General features: G+C 36.1%; 1 pseudogene; it reads left to right on the forward strand.

The window, feature by feature from the left end:
- Positions 1–3,778, forward strand: part of LOC117038455 (TATA-binding protein-associated factor 172-like) — a 33,614-nt pseudogene extending 29,836 nt beyond the window's left edge.
- The last annotated feature ends 2,657 nt before the right edge of the window (positions 3,779–6,435 follow it).

The raw sequence follows: 6,435 nt of genomic DNA on the forward strand, positions 1-6,435 counted from the left end.
TTCATGCTTCGTGTTCATTGTTTGATAACATTTTATTGTAGACATGTATCACAATTTCTTCTTTCTCCTGTTGCTGGACATGTTGACTATGTCTCATTGTGAGTTACTTTGTATGAAGCTGCTATGAATATTCTAATATGGATATTTTTGCAAACATTGTATTTATGTTCTTTGGGTAGATATGCAGGACTGGAATTGCTGAGTCATAGCATACATACATGTTCAACTTTATGAGAAACTAACAGTTTTGTAAAGTACCATTTTACATCCCTGACAGTAGTGTACATTTGAAAGTTTAGGTTGTTCCACATCCCTGTCAAGATTTAACCAACTACTTATGCTTAACCAGCATCTAACATTTAACCAACATTCAGACCAACCAGTGTTAGTTTTTAAAATTTTAGTCATTCTAATGAGTTTGTAGTGATAATTTCATCATGGTTTTAGTTTGAGTTTCACTTATGATTAACGATGAGCCCTTTTTCATATGCTTATTGGCAATTTTCTTTTTCTTTCAGAAGTGTCCATGTTGTTTTTTCCCATTTAAAAAATTAGGTTGTCTTTCTAATATTAAGTATAGAGATTCTTAATATATTTTGAAAAAAATCCTTTATTAGATATACATATGGGGAAAATTGTCCTTTTGTCTGTGATTTACCTATTCTTCCTCTGATAGTTTTTTGATGAGCTGAAGTGTTTAATTTTGATGAACTTGTATTTATCAATATATTTTTATGATTAATACTTGCTGTGTCCTGCCTAAGAAATCTTTGTTTATCCCAAGGTAATGAAGGTATTCTTCCATTTTTTCTTATAGAAGCTTTACAGTTTTTGCTTTTTCATTGGTCTATGATTCTTCTGAAATTAATTTTTGACTATGGTGTGAGATAAGGGTTTGAGGTTCAATTATATAAATATCTAGTTATTTCAGTCCCGGTTGTTGAAAAAACTTTTCTTTTCCCAGTGAATTTCTCTGGTGCCTTTTTAAGTGGGTGCATTTCTGTACTCTCTTCTCTGTTCCCTTGATCCATTTGTCAGCAGATGGGGGAACCAGTTGATTTTTCTTCATTTGGTGACATTGGATTACATATCCTTTTCTTCGTGTGGGTCTAATAATAGTATAATATAAAAATTATTTATTGCTTCTATGTTTTAGGAAAATATTTAGTAAAATACTATTTAGGAAAATATTTAGAAAAAGCATTTTAATTTTCTTTAATTTTAAATAATTTAAGTTTTAAAGAGTAATTATCTTTAATTTTCAATTAAAGAATACTTTATCAAATAGCAGATCTTCTTGCAGGAAGTAGTGGAAATATTCTTGTTGAACTTCATGAGGCCCAGAAACCTTATCTGATACAATGGAGAGGAGCTGAATTTGCCTTGACAACTATAGTGAAGCATTTTGGTGGTGAAATGGCAGTGAGGTTGCCACATCTCCCGGATGCTGTGGTTGGTCCATTGAGGAATACAATCGACATAAATAATTGGAAATATAATACATATAATACATATCCGACATAAATGATGGAAAGTCTCTTCTGGAAAAGGGCGATGGTCCTGCCTAAGAATTTGTGAATTCTTTGCCAATTTTTGAAACAGAAACAGGATTCTGAGCTTCACCCTTGTACCCAGCTCTGCAGTGAGGCACATGGCTGCTCGTTGTATAGGCGTCATGAGTAAAATCGCTACCATGGAAACAATGAATATTTTTTTGGAGAATATACTTCCATGGCTGGGAGCAATTGATGATATAATAATATCAAACAAGAGGGTGCAATTGAAGCCCTTGTCTGTGTAATGGAACAATTGGATGTCGGTATTGTTCCATATGTGATTCTTTTAGCTGTGCCTGTGTTGGGAAGAATAAGCAATCAGGCAGACAGTGTAAGATTCATGGCTTTGCAACACTAATTAGACTCATGCCACTTGAGGCAGGCATTACAGACCCTCCAAATATGTCAGAATTAGTCCAATTGAAAGCCAAGGAGCGACACTTTTTGGAGCAATTGTTAGATGGGAAGAAATTAGAAAATTACAAAATTCCACTGCCAATCAATACTGAACGCAGAAAATATCAGCAGGATGGTGTGAATTGGTTAGTATTTCTTAATAAGCATAAACTTAATGGAATTCTATGTGATGACATGGGTTTAGGAAAAACTTTATAGTCCATCTGCATTCTAGAAGGAAATCATTGTCACGGGGCCCAGGAATATGCAAGATCAAAATTGGAAGAATGTATGTCACTTCCTTCCTAGATAGTTAGTCCATCAATGGTAACAGGTCATTGGGTGGATGAAGTAGGTAAATTTTCCTCCAGAGAATATCTCAATCCATTGCACAATATTGGACCTGCTACTGAAAGAATAAGGTTATAACATCAAGTAAAAAGGCACAATCTGATAGTAGCTTCATATGATATTGTGAGGAATGACATAGATTTGTTTAGAAATATTAAATTTAACGACTGCTTTCTTGATGAAGGCTATGTCATCAAAAATGGAAAAACAAAATTGTCAAAAGCAGTAAAACAGCTGACTAATTATAGGATTATTCTTTCTGAGACACCAATACAGAACAACATTTTGGAACTGTGGTCATTATTTGATTTCCTCGTGCCAGGACTTTTGGGGACTGAGCATAGCAAACTTGCTGGATATGGAAAACCTATATTAGCAAGTAGGGATGCTCAGAGCTCCAGTCGAGATCAAGAAGCAGGTGATCTCGTGATGGATGCACTGCCCTGCCAAGTCCTGCCATTTCTTTTGAGAAGAATGAAAGAATATGTTTATAGGATCTTTCACTCAAAATTATTCAAGACTATTACTGTACTCTTAGTCCTCTCCAAGGTCAGCTCTATGAGGATTTTGCTAAGCTGCACTTTTTGAAGAAATTGAAAAAACCAAAGCTTAAAGCGACAGGCCATGTATTCCAGGCATTACAGTATTTACGTAAACTGTGCAATCACCCAGCGTTAGTCTGAACACCTCAACATCCAGAGTTCATGAGTACTACTGACAAATGGGCAGATCAGAATTCTTCTCTTCATGGTATTCAACAGGTCCCTAAACTCTCAGCTTTGAAACAATTGCTGTTGGACTGTGGTTTGGGAAATGGCAGCACTTCCGAGAGGGGCACAGAGTGTGTGGTGGCCCAGCACAGGATACTGATGTTCTGTCAGCTTAAAAGCAAGCTGGATATAGTAGAACACGATCTTTTCCAACCTCACTTCCCCACCATCACTTCTTTGAGGTGAGATGGTAGCATATCTCCCGGCCAGAGGCATTCCCTCGGGGCACGGTTTAACAATGATTTATCCATAGATATTCTCTTACTTACAAGTCACTTTGGTGGCCTGGGGCTTAACTTAACAGGTGCTGACACAGTGGTATTTATGGAGCATGCCTAGAATCCTACGTGTGATTTACAAGCCATGGACCAGGCCCATCACATTGGGCAGAATCGTGTGGTTAACATGTACTGATTGATAACCAGAGGAGCGCTGGAAGAGAAAGTGATGGCTTTGAAAAAATTCCAGATGAACACGGTGGATACAGTTATTAGCCAAAGAAATTCTAGTTTGCAGAGTATGGGGACAGAGCCACTTCTCAATCTGTTTACTCTTGATAAGGATGACAAAGCAGAAAAAGCTGACATCTCTGCTCCTGGAAAAGCAAATATGAAATCAGTTCTTAAAAACCTGAGTGATCTTTGGAATCAAGAGCAATGAGACTGAGGGTACAGCCTGGAAAATTTTATGCATTCTCTCAAGTAACTATCACGTATTATAAATGCAGTTGCAGCTAGCTTGGTTACATTTCTGCTGATATTCAGCAAATTTCAAAGTTTACGGGTTTATAGTGAACTTTTAGCTCAATGTGTAAATAGATATGAAGAATATTCAGCATAACACTGGTTCTTGTCTCACCAGGAGGAGCAAGTTATTCTCAAATATTTGCACTGTAGTAAATTTAAATGTTAATGTGAAGTGGTTTAAATTTTACATGCTGCATAGCTGCAGAGCAGAGGAACCAAATCAGGTTTCCATGATGTACCGGGAGGTGTTCCTACTGGGAGCGAGCCTCCAATCTTTACGTAGTCACATTGTACAGGATAAATATCTATGAGCACTTTGGTGTTCGTTTACATTTTTTCCTTTTACATAGAACTTGTTTGCCTAAGTGCTTAAAAATAGGGCTATTTGAATAAAAGTCTTAATGAGCCACAATTTTAAGAATAATGATGGATACTGGTCACTCTTAGAACATGAAAATCCTCGACAATGAATTAAACCAGGTCCTTTATATATTTCATACAGATGCACAGTGTTTTTCAAATCCTAAACATCATTTTGTCAACTTTTACAATATATCAACTATTCTAAATATAGGTAATGGTCTATTTAAAGCTATCATAATAACATCCTATTAAGAGATTATTTTTAAAATTTATCAAATGGCTAGGATATAGCCAGATTCAGAGAACATATGTACGCAATAGGTTTCAATCATATATATTTCAACCATATATATGATTGAAACCTATTTCATATATCATATATATACAAAGGGTGCCAAAAATGTATACACATTTTAAGAAAGGAAAAAACTGTATTAAAATTGTAATACTCAACATATACCGATAACAAAAGATGAATACGAGTCATGTGTATACATTTTTTTGGCACTCCCAGTATATATATATATATATATGTATATATATATATATATAAAATATATCTTTTCAACATATACAGTTGATAACATATATAGTTTTCCAGAAGTAGATTTTACACTGTTTAGAGTTCCAAAACCTATGGTGAAAAGACTATTTATTGAATACATGACTGAAGCATAAAAGGGAGGAATAATTTTTTATACATATACAGACATACATAAATACACATATCTCTAGGCACAGATAGACTTACCCTGCCACTGAAAAGGTGCTTGCTATTGGCATTAAAATCACATAGTTATCCTGGGCAGCAATAGTAATTGGGCCTGAAGCTGATTAACTAGTGTTAGAAAAATGAGCTCCAGGGTGAGGGCGGGTATATGTATGTAGATGTGCATGCATGCGTATGTACATAATTTTATAAATTTCACGTATAAGTTAATACATGCCTGTGTGCATATGTATGTAGGGGAGATATTTGCATGTACATGTATAGGTAATAAACATCCCCAAGTTATATGGCTGGCCATATACGCAGGCTTCGGCTTAAAAACCATCAGATCTCAGCTGTAAAATAACATTTTTGTTGTTTAAAATCATTAGTTATACTGTTCTGCAGCATTTAGACATGACATTTGTCACATTTCAGTAGCTTTGACAACCACACTGTAACATGAAGCCTGCCATTCCACAAGAGGATAAAAAATAAGCTTGAAATTTGAAGAAAAAAAAATCTTTAATTCTCTGGAAAAAAAACAAATTTCTTCAGCTGAAGAACAAATGGTTAGATGACATGATTTCTAAGAGCTCAGTGATTTTTCATTTCTCAAATTGTTAGCCTTTTGTCCACTAATTCAGATTAATATGCATATTTGAGCAAATTTTCAATCTGTGCTTTCTTCAGTGGGAAGCAGAGAATCTGGTGTCACCCATGTTTTCTGTGTGTAATCAGATTTATGTGGGTCCATGAAAATAGGGATACGTGAGTTCTCACTGGCAGCCTCATATTGATGCAAATCCGCTTTCACCTGACTTAATGGTTTCTCTAAGTGAGCCACCTAGTGCCTAAATGATAGTTTTACTCTGTTGAGAGCATCTTACGATCTCAGTGGCATTTGTGGCTTCCTGAATAATTAAGCTGGGACTAGGATAAAATTTCTTACTGTAACCCATAAGTCCTCTGCGTTACCACTCTGTGGCCATGAAATAGGTTATACTTCCTTTTTGTACCCTTTTTCCAGCATGAACCCCCCACCAACTTGCTGGAAATTAGCCTCTCCCTGAACCTGGTGATTTCTGCAACTCAGTATGCACCCTGGAACAAGTCTGTCAAATATCTCTTTCTGGTCTCTTCAGTTTGTCAACGTGCTACTTCTGAAGCTTGTAATATGGCTGATCTTCTGGGTTTTTTTCTCTCTGTCTCTTTCTCAGTCTCTGTTCTTGCTCTCATTCTCTCTTGGCCATGAAGAAGGAATAATGCTATTCTTAATTTTACTGAATATAACTGAGACCATGACTATGACTTCCAACAAGGCTTTGCTGAAGGCTTTGGGCCATATAAATGTGATTCAGAGGTATCAATAAGTGGATACTAGGGCCAGAGGTGCAAATCTGACAAAGGTTCCTTAGCAGGTCAGCCTCCTATTTAGCCCCAGGCCTGCTTTCACTTGGGAGGGGCACATTTAACTCCATACTTGGGAATGTTCCAAACATTAACATCCTTCTTTTCCAGGGCCGCATTATTTTTATACAAGA

This window comes from Rhinolophus ferrumequinum, chromosome 18 (assembly GCF_004115265.2).
Source record: "Rhinolophus ferrumequinum isolate MPI-CBG mRhiFer1 chromosome 18, mRhiFer1_v1.p, whole genome shotgun sequence".
Classification (NCBI taxonomy): domain Eukaryota; kingdom Metazoa; phylum Chordata; class Mammalia; order Chiroptera; family Rhinolophidae; genus Rhinolophus; species Rhinolophus ferrumequinum.